The sequence below is a fragment of the Lissotriton helveticus genome, chromosome 2_1 (genome assembly GCF_964261635.1).
Source record: "Lissotriton helveticus chromosome 2_1, aLisHel1.1, whole genome shotgun sequence".
Classification (NCBI taxonomy): domain Eukaryota; kingdom Metazoa; phylum Chordata; class Amphibia; order Caudata; family Salamandridae; genus Lissotriton; species Lissotriton helveticus.
The window spans coordinates 600,918,731-600,939,498 of NC_136059.1; the positions used below are offsets into that span (position 1 = coordinate 600,918,731).

The window sequence follows — 20,768 nt, forward strand, 5'->3', positions numbered from 1 at the left end:
CAATGTTTGTGATGTAATTCAACAATCGATGGCCACGAGCGGCAGTGGGCATCAGTGAATTGCGGCATGGGTTACCTCGTTCACAGTGGCGAATGGCAGCAGTGCTCACATCCTTCATGGTGGTATGGGGACACAGATATGGGGCAAAGAAACAGGGCGAAGTTACTACAGAGGAGTACTTGAAGTTTCTGGTAAAATATGTCAATTCCATGAAATGCTATGGATCCAAGAACAGCTAATTTGATAAATAGCAACGCTTAAAAATTTATCACAGCCAATGCCTTAAAGGGAGCTGACCAAACCCACTCACTCTGTACCATACATCTATGGAGTATTGTATTGGTATCAGAGATACAGCTATCTGAAGGTGAGACCTAACAATATCCATCTGCCATACTGTGTGAGCTGTCTTTGCTTTTAAAGTACTCCTTTATTAATTTGGTAGTCATTCAGAACGAGGATATGGTTCTGGGGAAGAATCCCTAGCTATGGGGCCCTCAGCACTGGCCGCAAGCTTTGGCCAACCTCCCGGACATCCCAGCGCAGGTAGAGAACCTTGGCTTCTGGTTAGATGCAAAGTTTATGATTAGGCCCCAGGTAGGCATGGTTGCTTCTACCTGCTTTGGAGTTCTGAGGGGGATTAAGAAGATCACTGGCATTCTACCGCTCTCTGCTTAGAAAACACTGACCCAAGCCCAACGTCTGTCCAGAGTTGATTATGGGAATATCTATGCTTAGAGGCAGAGAAAGCAGTTATCTGCGCTTACAAATAGTAAAATAATGTGGCAGTTTAGCTACTTTTTCACCTTCCAAAATTTGCCTTGGTGTCTCATCTGCTCTGCAAACTTCACTGGTTGCCTATAGATAAGCACATGCAGTTCATAGCCCTATGTTACCTGCACAAGGCTAGATTTGGATCCGCCCGCGGTATATTCAAGATCTGGTGGCACCCTACCAGCCCACATGTATGGTTCGGTCATTTACTCAGTCCCTATGTAAAGTGTCAAGAATTAATTGAGCACGCGCTCATTTTCACACCTTGGCCTGAAGTTTTGGAATGATGTTTTAGAATATGCTTTCAGAGTCCTTGCAAGAGTTTGAAGACCTGGCTGTTTTAGAACTAGGGGCTACTCTCATTCTATCGGAGTTTAACACCGTGAGACCCTACGGGTTAGCTGTGCGCTTTAGAAGACACACATAATAAAACTACTTTTCATTTTAGAACTCTGTAACTGGCATTCTTTTCTTCACTTGGTCCCTTGTGTAGAGTTGTACTAATACTTTGTTTTGTCCTCTGCCCTTCCTGTATTTTTGTTTTTAACACTTTAAAGCCCAGGCGGGTATTTTTGGAGGACATCATTTTTCAGAGATTTTACCTGAACTATGTTCTCTACAGCAGATAACTACTTACACACTTTTTGATTTAAAAAACAATCAGAAACCCTAGAGAGTAACTCATGTAGAGAATGTGTTGCTCGATATTGATGACCCTGTCCCTGTGTAGTACTCTAAAGAGATACACACAACCCAGCCACACTTCAACTCTTGTACTTAAACATACCTTTATGTTCGGTTATGTTATGTGACCAAACCTGTGTGGAAGTAAGTACCCTGTGACATGATGTGAGAGATGAAGATGGAGTGGGAATATGTATGTTTTAAGAAATGCCTCTTTTTGTATGGTCACCCTCACAGTTTTTGGACTAATGCTGCTGGTTTTTCGACTCGGAGGAAACAGAGGTCTGCTAACCAGACCTCAGTGCCAGTGCCCTGACCTTAAAACATGCATGTCTGATTAGCTAATGCCAGTTGGGTATCAGCCAATTACTTGCAAGTCCCTAGTATACAGTACCCCGGGTACCCATGGCCTGTAAGTTAAAGGGTCACGCAGGGACAGAGGCACTAGTTGTACCACCATGGGTGTGACCAAGATAGATACATTTTTATTGTTTCAAGTTATGTGAAAAAAACCTAAGCCGCATATAAACATAATTTAGCTTATTTTTTCCCCCACATTTAGCACCCTATAACAGCCATGATCAACCAGCCAATCATACTGCAACACAAAGTACTTAATTACAAGTATGTTCCTCTAAAGTGCAGGGTGCAATGTTACACAACAAAGTGGTTAGGGCACACTTCAAGCCCAGGGGTGATAGGGGCTGGGTGCTGTGTTGAGGTCAACTAAATGTCAGGTGGAATGACCTACAATGGGTCAGGGGATAAAAAAGGTCAAAAACATTTTCGGGAACCCTAACAGAATCAAGATTATCCTCAGGGGTAACCGTCATGCATTTGTGAAATCTAATAAAATGAGGTGGAGACAGCAACTAAACCTCCACGCAAGAGGTTTACTCAACTACCGGGGCCAATGAAAGTTTTTTTTTGGCAGCAAATGACTTGTATCCTCAAGGATTCTATAGAAGACAAATGGTCAATGATCTGATTGCTGTTGGTAAAGTGCATCGTGCAATAAGAAGTGGCAGGCGTCTCTGCAGCGCATCCGGTAACTAAATTGCAATTTTTGCTTAGATGGAGTAAAGTGCCACTGCAACCAGCCTGGCAAAATTATTGAGGCTGTGCTCTACTGGTTAAATTCTTTTGAGATACAGGATGGACAATCCGAAGCTGCCCCGACTGAACTTAGGAAAGTGACAGGTCCAATAAAATCTAGCGAGCATTACTGCCTCCTTGCCAGAAACTGGAGGGAAAGTTTATGATTTAAATTAAATAAAGAGCTGTTGCAAAGTCATGGGAAGTCAATTTTAACTATGCTTGGACTGTCTGTTTTTAGAGGTGAAGAGCTGGAGATCAAGGAGGTCCAACTAGAATGGGTCTGCAAGGACCACAGGTAGACCCATCATGGCCTCACCTACTTGCCAGAGATGTAGAAACTTCAAGGTTAAAAAGAAGGGTCTAAAAGTTTCCCCGATTAACGCTCTCTGGTGGTAGATTCAGTGCTTCTCACATCTTACTGAAAACTGCACATACACACCACTCAGGCACTCAGCTATGACTATGTTGCATTGTCTTATGCTGAGTTTGTAGAACAATGGTTTTAGCCAGTAGGATCTTAAATTCCTTAGGGCTGGGCACACGCATATCACATGGGTCAGACATTCTTTCGTGCAATTACAGAAGCGGTAGTTGTGTTCCACTGATCCGGTTAAACAACCAGATTTGCGACCTGTTAGGGGACTTAAAAAAGATCTCTACAGACTGAGATGTGGTTTAACAGCCAATTTCATGGAGCAATCTCGATATGATGCTTGCAAGGGTTTCCCCGGATCTCGATACAGAGACTCACATACACTGACGTGGGCTTTTCAAGAAAGCTCTTGTTTGTCCCGAATTCCAGAATGTATCTTCGTCGTTTTAACCAACACCTTTGCAATAAGCTTTGGGGTTAAATTGTGTTTAAAGATATTTTATGCATCAAGAGCTTTCACTACCTCCCCCAAGTAGGGTTCCCACACAGATTTTTGTTTATCTTTGATACCTCCCCCAATGATTTCTTGTGACCAAGGTAAAACATGGCTCACAGTTTGCCACTGTAGCAAAAGTATATTTCAAAACATTTGGGGCCGTGTTTTTTCTACATTTACTGAAATTAGTTGTCACGGGCGATACTTAGGACAAGGGCGATATGCAATTATTAAATAACCGGATGATTCATCACCCACTAAGAGAAGCGCTATTATGCATGTTGAATTTACAGGTGAAATTCTGCAAATGACAATGTGGTTGTGGAAGAATTGTGGTACTAGGTGTCATTCACTGCGAGAGGAGCCACTCTGCACACTGTTCTCACTTAGAGGTGGGAACTGTTCACACTACTAGCTGAGCACGTTTGGTACTTATCGTATGACCACTCTGTTTTGAGCTTTGAGGTTTTGGGAATGGGAAATGGTGGACCCCATTTTTCATAGCACCGATCACCCTAGGTACTCTCAACAGAGGTGGAGTGTACGTAATTGAGATAGTAGACTTCTAGCTTTGTAATTTATGGCTTGATTCTGTTGTAGAACAATTGGAGACAGACAGTTGAGGTTATCTACACCCACACAATGGTGGTGAGTAACAAGAGAGGTACTCTAGCACAATGTGGCACAGTGCTGGTACTTCCGCTCTTTTTTCTTATATGTGCATGTGTGGCAGTAAGATGACTACATCTTAAGGAGTCCCCTTAAACAATTTGTGGTCAAAACATCAAAGACCCCCAACTGTTTGGCATTTGCAACTAGAAAGAAGGGATTATGGATTTGTTGGAACGTCTAATTGTTTCTTTGTTTAACGGGACTGTATAATGTATAATGTATTAAATGATGTAAATACAATCACTATTTGAGCACTGCGGCATCTGTACTATATTCACCTTTATGACATCGCACTGTACATGTATGGATTTAATAAATGTTTGACGGAAATTTAGCTTTGTCCTGTGCTGCTGCGTTTGAATGTTTTTTTCTGCTCAATTAAGTTGCACCCAAATTATGATGTAAGTAGCTGGTAGTGTCATCTAACTCCGAGACGAGTCCCTCTTTCTGAACGAGTCCCACATGCCATTTTATTCGGATTGTCTGCAAACTGGCAGGGCAATTTTAAGCTGTTCATTTGACTTTGCCATTTAAAACAATAGCAAAACAGAATCCTCCCTTCTTAACATATATTGGTCACCCTTAGGATAGTCCCAATGAGCCCTAAGTTAGGGTGCTGTATATTACCAAGTGAAACATGTACCTTTACACATTCTAACAGTAAAAAATACACAATTATTTTTACTGAAGAAAGGGCTAGCAGCCATTTTGGTGAATGCAGTTACAGCTTGACACCTCAGCCCTGCCAACTTCTGACAGGACTGCTAAAGTTGGTAATGTAATGTATCAAACAACTCGTTACATTAAGCCAAGCTTGCTGCTGAAGTTGAAACTAATGTAACTTGTTGTAACAATAGAAATGTTGCTTCTTTGTTGCCCAAGTCTCTTATGCCAGTTTACGGTTGCAGATAAGGTCTGTCCTCGGGACAGCTTTCTGCCTATTGGGGACACGTGCAAACGACTCCAAGGTAGGGACACAACAGAAGCCCTTTAGGCATTAAGCCACACGGGATTTAGCCCCAACAGCGAGCTTTAGAGGAGGAGCTGCTTTTGAAGGAAAATAGCCAACACTAGGGAGAGGGGATGATCTATTACTTAGGCAGACAGGCTGGCACTAGGAGCAGAGATGACGAAGCTAGTTTTCAAACCGGTTTTTGGGTGCATGTAGCCACATCTTTGGGTGGGGCAAGGGTATGCCAAAAGAGAGGTTCTGCCATTTTGGAAGTGGGTAGAGTAAGGTTTTCTGGAAGAGCCAATGCCACACTTCACAGGAAGTAGTCATCAGCAGGGAGGGAACCTGCTGGCCCATTGACTAGCTACCACAACCTCCCCTGAGGGCACTTTCTGAGCATAAAAAAAGGCACCCGTTGGACTGGAGAAGTGGCCAAACGAAGGCCTACCATGCTGCACCAAGCACCCGGTGAAGAAAAGCTGCAATGATGTGGACAGAACTTGGTGGCTAGAAAACTAAAGTACTGTGTCTGCTATGTCCTGCTAGTAGAGAACTTGACACCTAAGCCCAGCCAAAGCACGAGACTTCTAGGGTCAGTTGGCTGGCATCCTGTGCACAGCAAAGGGCCACAAAAGCTGGGATGAGTTGCCCAGATTCCCAGCTCGCTTTCAAGCAGCACCAAGGACCAAACTTCAAAATTTGACCCCCCCACCCCCCCTCCGGTCTGCTGGATGCTGGAGTGCCGTCTAAGTGCATATTGTTTGCCCAGAAGGCAAGTTACTGCCAAAAGAAGGGAACCCCTAAAACCGCTTTGCCAGGCAACTGGTAGCCCTGGACTTCTGCCAAGCTCGAGATGACTTTAAGGAGCGCCGAACCCTATGTCGAGGATCACCTTACTAAGCCTGTGGACCTAGGAGTTTTCAGCATCCTTGCGCATTTTTAGCATCCTGTATCTCTTTCATCATGTCCACTCCATAGTAGTCAATACCAACGAGTCACTGACACTTGAACTGGAAAGAAGACTACTTATTGCTGTGGACATTGCTGGTCCCTCACACTGGTCCCCTGTTGGAGTTGGTCACTTAAAGTAGCTCTTCGTTACCTCATTGATACTTGCCCAAGATTTCCATGAAAAAGTTTAAAGTGTCAAATTAGTTGAACTTGCCAATGCTTGTTCTCGTTTAAGTAAAAAAAATGCTGATTTAATATACATTGTAAATTCTGTATCTCCGGTACACTATGGTGGATCTTTTTCGTTTTACTAACCAAAAATCCATTCTTATAAATTGAGGTCTAATTTCTAGAAAGTTGTGTTCTTTTCTTCAATTGTTTTGGTGTGTTCAAATGTCTTACGCTTATTCCTTTGTGGAAGCCTGACTGCTCAGAGCCACAACTACTCAAGGTTCATCTAAGGTTTTTTTGGGAACAAAATTTGTTTTGTAATTAAACACAAACAAAACCACCATGGTAGCCTTTTGTATTTCGCAGAATACTTTGCAGATCGCTACTGACATATCATTTATAAACCCTTCCCATTCCTATAGCTCCCTCCCACACACAACGCATACATATGTCACAGTTTTGTCTCAAGCAGGCCGCTACCCTCATTCTGACAGGCCATCCAGAAGACCTCCGAAAAGACCCCACCTGTTCTATATTTTCTCTCACTTGTGGGGACAACCTCTACTTTCATATAACACATTTAATAGAATCGTGAAATAGGTTAATAAACACAACATTTAAAGCCCCTTCCAATACGGTTTCAGGGAAGGATTTGGTATAATAGAGCAATGCCTAAATCTCGATTAATATAGGTAAATAGATCAAAGCTAAAGTATTGCCCCTGGCATCTAGCCTCCATAGGTCTATCCTGCGCATTCCTGAGTTAATCGATTACAATAATGGAAGCTTTTACCCGATAGGTTATTAAGAAAGTCATAAATAAAGTTCACTAACAGCAAGGGCCAGATTTCGGCCTACTGGTGAGTGCTCACATTCTTTTAATCTACAATGAGGTGTTCACTCAGCATGCATGCTTCAGTTTATATTAATAAACTGAATGCACACTTGGTCAATCATAGTCAGGATGTAACAGAGATAAATTCACAATCCACTCCTGATCGATTATATGCGGACAATGTTGTCCTGCTGGCTCGAATGCCTAAGGGCTTAAAACCATTAGTGGAAGACTCAACTGATTTTATGTCAGATTTACATATAATTTTACAAACTCCAAAATCATGGCTTGTGATCGAATACCTTAAGCATGGAAATAAGCTTAAGAAAGTGTTTCTCTTCCACTATCTCAGAGTAGTATTTGAGTCCACAAACTCATGGAACACCATTCATGTAGCCAGGCACCAAAAATGAACTCAATCTTTGGGTGCACAGATTAACCGGGCCCCCGCTATGGGTAGCAAACCCACTGCCCTTCTTCTAGAAATGTATAAAACACAATGTGTTCCAGTTGCCACCTAGGGTGCCGGAATCAGGGGATATGCTAATTGCAGGTCAAAGAGAATCTCTTCTGCTGTTGCCTCTCTTCCCTTCCACCGTGCAGCTCACATTTTATTTGCCACAAGAAACGGTGGCTCACTTTTATTGACGAATATATCAAGCTTGCCCATTTGTTGCTTTGGTCCTCCATTAGGACTAATGCACATGCGAATCTTAACCAATTTATTGCTAGTGAGTACATAAACTGCAGTAATGGGGCAAAAATTCTGCGGAATTGCCTTTTTGAGAATTCTCTCACCATCTGCAAACTGGATAGACTGTCTTAAGCACAGTTTTTTTCCTCTTTTTCTTTTTTTAAACAGCAGACACCTTAACAGGAAGGAACAGAATAAAATAAATCTACGGTTAGACAGTATATTGTTCTGCAGAGCACACTAGGCATCAAACCGTATTTATTGTACATATCTGGACACTGGGAAAGGGCTTTACTATTTGAACATAGAACTAGTTTCACTCCCAACTTACTCGGTTTCCCACTAGTCAATATAGCAATGTTAATATTTGTGCATGCCACTATAATGGTTAGTCTAATCAGACACTTTGGCTTTTCACCTTTTCAGTAAATGTCATGAGGTTTTCATAAAGAGATTTTTAATCCCCTTACTCAAACGTAATTAATTTCAGAAATTGTAGACCTGCATTATATTTCCGGCACATACTAATAGACCATCATGTTTGCTTTAGGACTCTATCCTCTGTCAAATTTATCGCATTGACGTACTTCTATGCTATTTTAATTACCATGGGTTTTATTTTTAACTGCTCATTTGTATGATTATTTATATATAATCAAATAAAGTTTTCATTGATTGATTGATTGAACCTCAAACTAATCACCCAATATAGACACACAAATATGGAAAACGTACGAACCTAGTATTTGAAGATATGTACAGGACAAACCTAGAGATAAATGTAAAATCAATCTTCTCAGCTTGCTTTCAAACCCAGTCACTGTAATCCTAGCCACCACAGACAGGCCTCAACCCCACCCAAAGTCCAAAATTACTGTGAGGTTTCCGTGCTAGGCTCTGCTTTCAAAACCGCATAGACGCATAGCCTGACAAACACTGCTCTTGTCACAGTAAACAATGCAATTTCATGTAATAATCAACTCAGTTCAAAAGCGCACAGTCAAGAAAGACAGATTCAAGTGTTCCTCAAGTACTGTGAAATAAAATAAAAACTGTTTACACAGAAATTACAACCATTATTTCTCAATTGAAAAAATAGATTAAAACCCAAGGAAGATCAAGACAATACCAAAATACCAAACAATTGGTATAAAAAAAAATGTACGATGTTAGCGACTTCCTGAATGTCAATTCCAAAATCAATTCATACAATGTGTTCTATTTAGTACATGAACGATTGGACAAATATGATCCTAAGGGATGCAGGAGCCCTCATCAGCGGTTTTTCATTTCTGTAAGTAAATGAAGAAAAGGGCTTGTTTCCTTAAGCAAACATTGATTATCCTAAAGTTCCAAGAAGGACAACTCCAGCATTAAACAAAAGATATAGAATCAAATACCAAACATACTGCGAACACCTGAGTTTTTTTGCTGTTAAGTTCAATGGCCAGTCACCATTGGGTAGTTAAAGTTAGGATAGCGTTTTCATAGGAAAAGCATTTTTTGGTGTGCTTGCAACTTTGGTGCCATTTGAAGAACATTCTACCTCTACTGGAAAGTTTCAGGGTGCCCTGTCAAGAGGGAACCAAGAAAAACACGTTTTCCCATTCATTTCTTCATACAAACTTTAGACCCAGTTACAGCCCAAAGAGATGTACACCAAATATGGTAGAAAGCTAGATCTTGGCCCAGAAAAAGTGCTTTTTGTGATTTGTTCTAAAACCGTTCTGTAGTTTTTCTGCATTTAATGCTCAAAAACATTGTGTATTTCATGCTGCAGATGATTCGCGGGGCAGACAGATCTCTAGAGGAGATTCGATTGACTGTCACCACATCAACAAGGATGTGGCGGCAGCTGTTTTAAGACGAGGGACTCTGACATAAGTCCCAAAAAAAAAAAAAAATACACTAATGGGCAGAGTAGGGATACACTGACCACTAGGTATGGTGGGAACACCATTGCCCAGGCCCAAACTGAACTTCAAAGACAGAGGAGCCTCACAGCTGCTATCCTCGACCTTGTAAAGGCCTAAGTACTGTGTCCCAAACTATGGAATACAGTAAAAAGGAAACTCTTACTACAAAACCACAAAACTATCATGTTTTTGCAGAGCTGCTCGGGCTACTTTTTACTCAGATAACATTTCTGCTGCCTAAAACACTTCTTGAAGTAGTCAAAGAGCTTTCAGACCACAGTAACATGTCTCCACCCCCTTTGCTGTCACAGTCTCAATGTGAGGAGCTTTGACACTTCTGTAAAAACAAGCATTTACAAAGCAACGGTTTCGCCTTTGCAAAAGTTAGAGCTATTGGCATTTTAAATGACAACATTTTTATTTATGTGTTGGTTTTGAAAACAGATAAATAAATGGCATTGTCATTTACAATGCCAATAGCTTAATCTCTCGCAAATGCCACATCCACACACCCACAGAGAGCCCCCCACACACAGAGCCCCCCCACACACAGACCCACAGAGCCCCCCCACACACCCACACCCAGAGACCCCCCACACACCCACACAGATCCCCCCACACACCCACACAAAGCCCCCCACACACAGCCCCCCCACACACCCACACAGAGCCCCCACACACTGCGACCCCCCCCCACACACCCACACAGAGCCCCCCCAACATTGGGTGCTCACCAACATACATGTGTAGTATAATGCGAATATTTAGATGAGGGTGCAGTCTCTAGGCATAAATCAGCGTTTAAAGTGCTCGGCGGTGACCCGCAGTGCCCGGTAATGTAACAGACGTCACCGTGAATCACCGGGGGGTAGACAGGTGCAGTCTGCGGGCGCGGGGTGGGGGCGGGTCAGCCTTCAGAGTTCGCGGGGGCTCTCCTTCGGTGACACAGGGAGTGTGCGTGTGGTTTTGGGGTGTGTGTGGGGGGGGCATTGCCTCATTCTCACCAGTGCACCAGTGGAGGGAGTCTAGACAGCACCATGGTGGGGTGGGGGCACTCGCTCTTAATAACCTGGGCAGGAGGGAATCAGAGACTACAGTCCCAGCGGGGGTGCTTTTTCACTTGCCTGGGGGGGAAGGGGGCGCACAGCAAGTCTGTACATATCATTGGGAGGGCGCATTAGCAGACGGAGGGTCAGGAAGGTATCTTTACACCCCACAGGAGGTGGGGGGAGGGGTGCGTTTGCTGAACAGCCCACTTGACTCTGGGGTACAGGGCACTCAGTCTGCACACTACATGGGGGCTCTGCGGGCCGTGTGTATGTGTGTGTGGGTGGGTGCACAAACCATTGCGGATGGATGCTCTCAGTTTGTGTGGCCCTGGGAAGACTGGGGTTTGGCAGAACCCAAGCAGTCTGGCTAAGACCCGTAGCCCTCGTTTAAACCCCCTGGGGTCTTCGAAGTCCTGCACGAGAAAACATCCTTGGCTTGCCAAAGTCTGCCACCCGCCATATATTCGACTTTTTCTGTACCGCCATGCATCTTTATGCCCCCACATACTCTGCTCTTCCTTACCTCCCGTTGACTTACTGCGTACTATTTCAAACATCTTTGCTCACCTGCCCTCCACCTCATCTTTCCAGCCCCCTCCCGACCAGGTGCCCCCACCCCCTTCCTCCAGCCTCTGCCCAGACACAGTCTGCTTGCACTGGTATCAAACGGTCATCGGGGCAATAAGTGCGAATTAACCCACCTGAAACTACAGAACTACATTCCTACAAATACCCGCTCTGCCTGTAGCGCCTGAATGTGCTCCTTTCTTAAAGCAGCGCTAAGCATAGCACTTCACATATATGCGCGTGTGTATATGTGTGTGAGGTGTTTGTATACATATTGTGCGTATTTATACCTTCAGGAGTGTGACGTGAATGCAATTGTGTGTGTAGTGGTAACGTGTGTAGTTGATGTGTTAGCAGTAAGTGTGCTTGTGTGTGTAAATTGGTTTCACAGGAACGAAACCCCGCTGTTCTAATTTTTTCACAGCTGGCGAAGAGCTTAGAGCAGCACTTGGTGCAGGAAATAATCCCATTTGTGCGGCTGTGAACTGGTCGGTAGACCCCGCTCTGGAGTCTAGGCGCTGTACTTTCTTCCACGAGTGCGGCTAACTTCTTAATTTCTGTGCCGAGGAAAGAAGGAAACGTGCCGGTCAAAACCACAGGTTTATGAGATGATAAAAACAACCGAGAATCTTTCGTAATTTATCACGAAACGTCCAACATAAACAGTGCGGTGGCTGTCTGCCGCACGGACAGTGGGCGGGAGGGAGAAGGCACGGACAACGGGAGGGAGGGCGGGGGATAAACATATGGATCGCTGACGGCGGGATTGGCGAGTTTCTTAATAACTCCTAAAAATCACACGAGTTGCACGGCAGAAATACGAATACACGCTTTTGCTATTTCTTTACAAGGGTGGGGGGGCGTTTGCAGAGATGGATTCCTCCCGAGGTATACCATGTCTGATATGGCTTGTCCAGTGCCGTTTTCTCATCATCATTCTGACATTTGTGGGCGGGCGGGAGGGAGGAGGCATGGACAGTGGGCGGGCGGGAGGGAGAAGGCACGGACAACGGGAGGGAGGGCGGGGGATAAACAAATGGCTCACTGACAGCAGGATAACTCCTCGGCGAGTGGGAGGGTGTGGGGGGCGGGACTTAAAAAAAGAGTGGGGGGCGGGACTTAAAAAAAGTCAGAAACGCCCACGATTCGTGTTCTGACCGGGAAAAAGTGATTGACAACGATGTCTTCCAATGGCTAGCCTCGATTTATTGAGCTAGCCAATGGAAGTCCCCCATACTGTTCTAACATTAGATTTCGCCTGCGCGAAACGCTGCTTGCGCAGCTTTCGACAGGCGAAACCTAAAAACTGACAGGCATTCAACATTCTCTCATGACTAGTTGGACAGGCAAATCTCCGTCGGATGGTAACATTCCAAATAAGAGCACATGGACGCAACCTCTAACCAACAAAGTAAATCCTTCGGACATTGGTCAAAGTTTTAAAAAATGCATTAACTGGCCCCTCTGAACACTTCTTTCTGACCCTGTTGCAATCGATAAAATCTGGCTCGCCACACAACACTCTCCCTCCGGCCAAACGTAGCACACTGGACCAAGACCTTGTACAACTATTGGTAGGACTCCTGAATTCATTCTTACAAGAGGGACATATCACCCAAGCATGGAAGCGCGCCATGGTCTTGCCCTTACTAAAAAAGCCCAACTTGGACTCCTCCATTTGGTCAAACTTAGACCAATATCGATACTCCCCCCATTCTCCTCAAATGCTTGGAGAAACATGTCAACATTCAACTGACTATGAGTTTTGGTCGTGCACAGCGTTGAATTAATGTAACAAGTTTATTTCTGTATGTAGTGCTCCCGGGTATCATCGGTATTTGGAGATGCTCACACGTGAACCCCCAAACACAACAATGATGGACAGAATGTGGATCAATGTCACACATTCACCCCAGTCCAAAGATCTGGGCCCAAATCCATCGTTTTTCCACTCCACACCACCCCAGCACGCATCAGAGCTACAATGTAACGGATAGAGAACGCCACATCGATTTACCCCTTGATAAAAGCGCGGGGCGCCGAAGTGCATTGGGACAGTGAAATATATTGATGTACATGACAAAATCCAAGTATAAAGTGAAATATGGTTTAGAAGATAGATGTGAATACAACATCTGAGATGGAATGTATTGATTAATAAACGGAAGTTGAATGTTCAAGAAGAATTTTGATTATCGTTTTTGATTGAAAAAAAGCTGGAAACACAGCATTATCAGTGCCCAGGGAGACAGGCCAAGGATTTGGATCTGCAACCAATGGTAAACATTCAACTGACCACATTTGTGGACTACCAAAATGCTTTGAATCCTTCTCAGTCAGGTTTTAGAAAAGGACACAGTACCGAATCCACCCTTCTAGGAGTCATTGAATATCTGAGACGGCTTCTGAATAAGGACGGAACGGCTGCGCTAATTCTACTGGATCTCAGCACAGCCTTTGATACGGTGTCACATTCCATTCTTCTGGAAAGATTGCCAAACTTGGGTCACCAAGGGATGGCTCTATAGTGGATTACCTCTTTTCTGGAAGATTGCACCATCCAAGTCTTCTTGGCAAACATGTTTTCCAGATCTCTTACGTCGGAAGTCCCTCAGGGATCAGCCCTAAGTATGATGTTATTTAATATCTACATCCATCCTTTAGCAGACTTGGTGGAAAGCTACTTAAATCATCTTCTGTCAATCTGTTCAGGACGACAACTCTGTGTCCCTAAACTCTTGCCTGGGTTTGATTTCCACCTGGTTAAATACAAACTCATTAAAACTTAATAGAGCCAAGACCAAGGTGCTGGGTAAGAACCCTCTGCTTTTAGGCCTACAGCAAAGGCCTGAGACCTTAGGTGCTCTCCTGAACCAGTCTACAACATTAAGAGTTTAGGTGTATGGCTTGGGGGAGACAAGGCCTCTATAGACACCTACAAGTTAAGAATTCTGCCGCCAGGCTCCTATTCAGATTACCAAAACATGCCTCAGTGCTGGTCCTCCTTTGCGATTTTCATCGGCTCGCAGTGGACAAAGGGATACAGTTTAAAGCAATATGCTACATGCATAAAGCTAGATCGAGCTCTGGTCCGTGGCACTTACAAGAATTGGTGGTACCTTTCCAAACTATTCACTCTTTGCAATCAAGTAACTGGTCTCTCTGCACGGTTCCCAGAGTCAAACTGGCTCGCATAGGTGGTCCTCCTTTTCATACTTGGTCCCCAAGATGTAGAACACCCTTCCAAAGTCCTAGAGAAGCTGCACTTCACCAATCATCTTTCGCAAGAATCCGACAACCTGGTTGTTTTAATCTAATCTTATTCTGCCATCCCTACCTGCTGCTAAAGTGCTGGGAAACCCTATTTGGATAGCTACACGCTATACAAGATTATAATAATAATAATACAATATGGTTAGCATTGAGATTTTCGGATATGCAAAAACACTGGCATTTACGAACAGACATATCAGCACTTAAACCAGTGCCTAATTTGTGCTGGTGCTTTCCAGTGCTTAGCACCGCCACTTATTTATCAGGGCCGGGTCTACAGCGCGCGTCACATAGTGACGCATGGTGTAGACCTGGCCCTGATAAAAAAAAGTGCACCATTGTGGCGTAGTATTTAAAATTACCTCACTGACTCCTGCAGTCTGTGTTTTGTTTCCAGAGTCCGTGAAGAGTGTTGCTGCTGTGAGCGTCAATAAATAATTTACCCAATATCCATATTCAGACGTTCGACCTTGATGTGCATTCCGAATTTGCTTTAGCGGCAGCCGTGGCCCTCAGTTTAGTGTTGCCGGTGGGCAGTACACTGATTGGGCTGGGTTTGGTTCTGAGTGGTAGGGTCTGTGCGGCAGGCAGAGTGTGTAGCTTTTTTTCAAAATACCACACCCAATGAGTCGTCAGAGGTTCAGGTCAGATCAGCCCAACGACATCGAAGGCAGGGAGCAGCAGCAGCAGGCGGTAGCCTATCAGTTAATAAAGACAGGCCATTGTCCTGGCAGCTTCCACCACAGTAACCGTAAGTAGCAACCATTGTTAACCAACGATGCTTTTTATCTTGAGCGTGAGACGTCACCGTGGTAGCTCCCGCTCAACATGATGTTGCCTGCATCATTAAAATCTCACTGAAACATAAAAAGTCAGCATTTTAGGTATTTCCAAATCTTTTGATTTCAGGGCCTTGGGGTCGGGTGTTATTGACTGTAGTAATGCAAAATAAAAAAACGTCATCTGTGTGTCCCATGGATTTTTTACAGCCTGGTCTCTGCGGTGCCCGGCGGGGGCACAAAGGAAAACACGTCCCTCTTCGGGATGTAGTGCACCTAAAGCTTTCTTCCTTGGGCAGTCACGATAGGCCTGGGGACTGCGGTCATGGTTAAATAGAAGGCCATGTCCGGCCCCTGCCCTTCCAGCCTCCTAGGCTAGTCCTGACCCGGGCGTACATTGTGCTTGCAGTTCCACACGGCCGGCCTGCATGATTCATTGCTCAAGGCAGGGAGCAGGCCTTGCCTTGAACTCGTCACTTGCAGGTGGTTCACTTCACAGTTCACTTCATACGTATACTATGAAGTGAACTGCATTGGCTGAAATATGCCTGCTTTGCTGGGTGGTCTTCATCCTGCTGCCTTATGGTCTATCCTGGCAGCTTTTATGTCCCTGTGCTTTTGGCTGTGGATTTGTGTTTCTGCTGACTTGTGGTTTGTTATTTTGGTCATTCCCTCGGTTGGGGCCCTGCTTCTCTGGGTGCACTGGCTGTGCCATTTCTCTTTTGGGTTTCTGGTGTCTGTTGGAGGTAAAATCGGAGTTATGGGGTTACCAGTTAGAAAATGAAGCGTTCATGCTGCGCCTTTCAAGTGCCACCAGAGAGAAGAGAGGAAACAGATTTTAAAGTCAAAGAGACAGCCAATCACAAAATGAAAATATGGTTCTGTGATTTGATCACATGCAATAGTAAAGAGAAACTGTGTATATACTGTTTTATATATATATATACTGTTTAAAGATGTTACAGATTCAGGGAGGATGGGAGAAAGAACTAATTATGTGATGCCTTTGAAAAGGTGACGGTCTTCCCAGTAGACAAACTACAACCCCGTCAGATATGGTGGTGGTTTCTCACTGCTGGGACATTTATTTAAACGGTAATATTGTTTTGGACATGTTGCAAAAATCTATTCTATTGTGAATGACCGTTAGTTTGTTCAGTCAGTTAAATGCTTGCTGCCACTACACATGCGTAAGGCATGCTGGGAACAAGTGTGAATTCTAATAGACCTGAACTAACGTCTTCATTCTCAAAAGGTGAAAAAATAAAGCGACCATTACATTAATGGAAATTATTAATTACATTGCTACAAAATGGCAAGAATATGAAGCAAATAGAAAAGAAAAATATTTTTTTATTCAGTCTGTGTGCGCACTTTCTTTATAGTAATTCCACCAATGTTTCTTCTTAAGCTCACATTTAATTTCACTTCTAGCCTCCTAGTCCTGGCCTGGGGCATAGTACTTGCACACGGTGCCCGGCGCAGGAAACAAGATTGCTCAGGGCAGGCCTTAGACTCCTCACTCAGTGATTCACTTCACAGTTCACTTGATATGTACGAAGTGAACTGTGAAGTGAACCACTGAGTGACGAGTCTGAGGACAGGCCTGCCCTGAGCAACCACGCCTCCGGCACCGGGTACCGTGTGCAAGTACAATGCCCTTAATTGCATTGATCAGTTTTTTTTATTTATGTTGAGGATTCATGCACTACATGATTGAAATTCTCAGTATAAAAATGCAGGATGCAGTTAGTCTGGGAACTGGGTCATTCGCATGTCTTCAGCTGCTCTTTACAGCAGAATGTGTAGATGAGAAAATAAAAAGCTGTTTGAAGGAAAGAGACTGTAGGATTGTCAGACATTTCAGGTGCATGCAGAATCGTGTGCTTTGGACTTGGAGCCACCTCTGCAGTTTGGTCACCTTTATTGCACAGGTTGTCCTATCTAGCCCTCCTCTAGAGATGCCCGTTAGACGGAGAGACAATAAGAAACATAGCGAATAAACTTTAGGGAGTGGTAGTAGGGTACAAGAGAGGTGAGTTAGACAGAGAGCTAAAGTAGAAAGAGGTTAGTAAGAGAGCACTCGAGGCAGAGAGAAGTAGTGAAAGCAGTGGCGGGTAGAATGTGAGCAGTTACAGTACGAGAACTATATAGGGGTGCAAGCTAGAGAAATGAGGGTGGGGAAAAGAAAGAGGTAAAATGTGAAGTGAGGCATAGAATGATAGGTCAGGTGTAGAAAGAAAGATAGAATTATAGTGCAGAAGGGCAGAAAGAGAAGATGTTGAGAGAAAAGAGGTGAAACAGAAAAACAGAGGTGAGGTAGTGAAAGAGAGCGGAAAGTGAAACAAAGCTAGAGAGTGGTTGAGGTAGAGAGTAAGAGGTGAGATATAAAAGTTCATAAAGAGAAGGAGCAGTAGAGAGATGGTTGTAGGTGAGGAAGGGAGAGTGGATTGATACTGGGAAAGGGGCATAGAAAGATGAGAGGACAGAAAAAAAGAGGTAGAGAAGGAGAGGTGTAGTAAGAAAGAAGTAAGACCGTGAGAGAGGTGAAGGGGAGAGTGGTAATTTTTAGGACAACACTTTGAAAATCGTTCCAGAACCACAGGCCTGGGTGCCTTCGTTTGACATTTTCATGCTTACTGGCCTGTGTGCCTTTGTGGTGTGATGTTTCCATGCTTTCTGGCCACAGTGCCTTTGTGTGACATTTCCATGCTTCCTGGTCTGAGACTAAGTACTCATGTGTGACATTTCCATGCTTTTTGGCCTGAAGGTTAATGTGTGACACTTCCACGGTTAATGGCCTGGGTGCTTATATGTGGCATTTCAACGGTTTATGGCATGGGTGCTTATGTGTGACATTTCCATGCCTTCTGGCATGCTTATTTCAGGTCATCATTTACAATTTACTATGCTTTGAAAGTTAATACAGCTAAATATGTAATGGAAAATGTGTGGTGCACCATATTGGTCTTTCTTATTACAAAATGTTATTGAGGGGAGAACTTCACCCCCCACAAACACCTCTAGCACTTGTTATGTACAGGTCAGGGGAACCTCCTATCAAAACCTCACTATGAGGAAGGGTCCCTTGCTGAAATTCAGATCGGGTATTACATCTGACTTTCAGCCGTGCCAGTTGAGGATGTGGGTGGAACCAATACAGTAAGTGGGTAGAGCCGGGAAAGTGGGAGTGGCCTCCAACAAATATGAAATGAAATGAAATGAAATGAAATGAAAAGGGGTTTTATAGAGCGCGACTGTTGCCCTAGGGCGTCCAAGCGCTGAAAAAGAAGAATGGTGCCTCGTGGTGCAGAAGCTTAGGGGTTAGTTTTGCTTAGTGAAGAGGAAGGTTTTAAGCTGCTTGCGGAAGGATGACAGATTGGGATTGGATCTTAAATGTAAAGGGAGCGAGTTCCATAGTTTGGCGGCGTTATAGGCAAAGGACCTACCTCCAACTCTTGATCTCTTAATCCGAGGGGCTACGGCCAAAAATGCATTGGCAGAGCGAAGTTGTTTGCTGGGGTGGTAAGGGGAAAGCAGAGGATGATTAATCTTAGGGCCAGATTTCCAGAAAGCTTGGTGGGAGATGCACATGGCTTTAAATTTGATTCTCTCCCTAACAGGGAGCCAGTGCAGAGTCCTCATCCCGGATTCTACAGACGCTCTTCGTGGGAGCTGAAACAGCGTACGTGCCGCACAATTCTGAGTCCGCTGGAGTTTTTGCAAGACGTACTACGGTGCCCCTAGGTACAGGGCATTGCTAAAATCCAGTCGGGATTGAATTAGGCCCTGTACCACTACTTGCTTGGCTTTAAAGGGTAGGAGCGGAAGGATTTTCTTCAGCATCCTAATAATTCCGAAGCAGGTTGCAGATGTCTTGGTTGCTTGGGTGTTAAGGGTTAAAGATTTATTCAGCCAGACCAAGGCTTTTTATGTTGTCTTTTGGGATGGGCGGTGCACCCAGGCTGGTAGGCCATAAGAGGTCGATGGTAGACAGAGCTGGCGGGCCGAGCAACATAAGCTCGGTTTTGTCACCGTTAAGCTTAAGGGACGATGTAGTCATCCAGTTTTTAACCTCTTCCATGCAGGTAGTCAAATTGATCTGAGCCATTTCACAGTTCTTTTGTGCAAGCCAGACCACCAGCTGAGTGTCATCCACATATGTGATGATCTTAATACCATATGGGTGGACAATCTCAGCCAGCGGTCTCATGTACACGTTGAATAGCGCAGGGCTCAATGACGATCCCTGCGGTACCCCACAATCCAGAGGTTTGCTTGAGGAGAAAGAGTCACCGTCAAAGACTTGGAATGTCCTTCCGCTCAAAAAGGACTGAAACCAAGCCAAAGCGTTCCTTGATACTCCAAGATTAAGGAGTCGACACAGCAGAGTTTTATGGCATACCGTGTCGAACGCCGCACTTAGATCGAGGAGGATGACTGCCACTGATCCTCCTCGATCCAAGGTCCGCCTATTTCCTCTGTCACGGCTAACAGGGCCGTTTCCGTCCCATGTTTGGGGCGAAATCCTGTCTGCGAGATATCGAGTAGGTGGTTGTTCTCGAGAAACATTGTTAGATGGAAATTAATGTATTTCTCCAGGATTTTGCTCACCCAGGGTAACAGGGAGATGGGGCGGTAGTTGTTCAAATTAGTTGGATCAAGGATAGGCTTTTTCAAAAGTGCTCTCACCATAGCTTGTTTCCAAGTAGGTGGAACACTACCTGTGGTTAGAGAGATGTTAAGAATCTCCATCAGAGTGGGAAGAATAACTTGACTGGCTGCAACCATAGTGCTTGGAGGGGCGGGTCGCATGGGGAGCCTGACTTTACTTGTTGTATCAGTGATCCTAGCGTTTCCAAGTCTAGCAGGGGAAAATGGTCCAGGGTTGTTCGGGGGGAGTGATCAGCTTCCATAGGGAGAGAGGGTCCATTGATGGGGGGCTCCAGGACTGTAACTGCAAATGAAGAGTAAATTTTATTTATTTTCTGATAGAAAAATTCCGCTAGATCATTGCAGCGGGAGAGTGGGTTGTCATTGGGAAGCATGGGTGGGGGAAGTTTGGTGAGACTTTTTAACAATTTGGAAGATCTCTCTCGGTTTTGATCTGGCCTTAATGATTTTATCACTGTAATAGGTAGACTGTGTCGATTTTATTGATTATTTGTAGGCTCTAATAGCCTCTCTATACATGGCTTTGTCTATGGTGGCATATGCTAAGCGCCACTTTCTTTCAAGCTTCCTGAAAATGTCGCTTTTTTTCTCTTAGCTCCTCCGAGTACCATGGGGCTGTTACTCGTGGCCTTTTTAAGCTAATTTTTCTAGAGGGGAATATGGAGTCAAGTGACTTCCAGATCCAATTGTCGAATTCCCTGTTATCTAGTAGGGGATTCTGGGAAAATGAGGGTCTGGAGGCTGCCAGGGAGCTAGTCCACTGTTCTAATGGGAGCCTAGACCAGTTTCTCATCTTTCGCGGATTAGGAG

At 44.4% G+C, this 20,768-nt stretch overlaps 1 protein-coding gene across 1 annotated transcript in view; it reads right to left on the bottom strand.

Moving 5' to 3' along the window:
- Positions 1-20,768, bottom strand: part of LOC144818172 (general transcription factor IIH subunit 2) — a 368,595-nt gene that overhangs the window by 292,717 nt on the left and 55,110 nt on the right. The gene's annotated exons all lie outside the window — the stretch shown is intronic.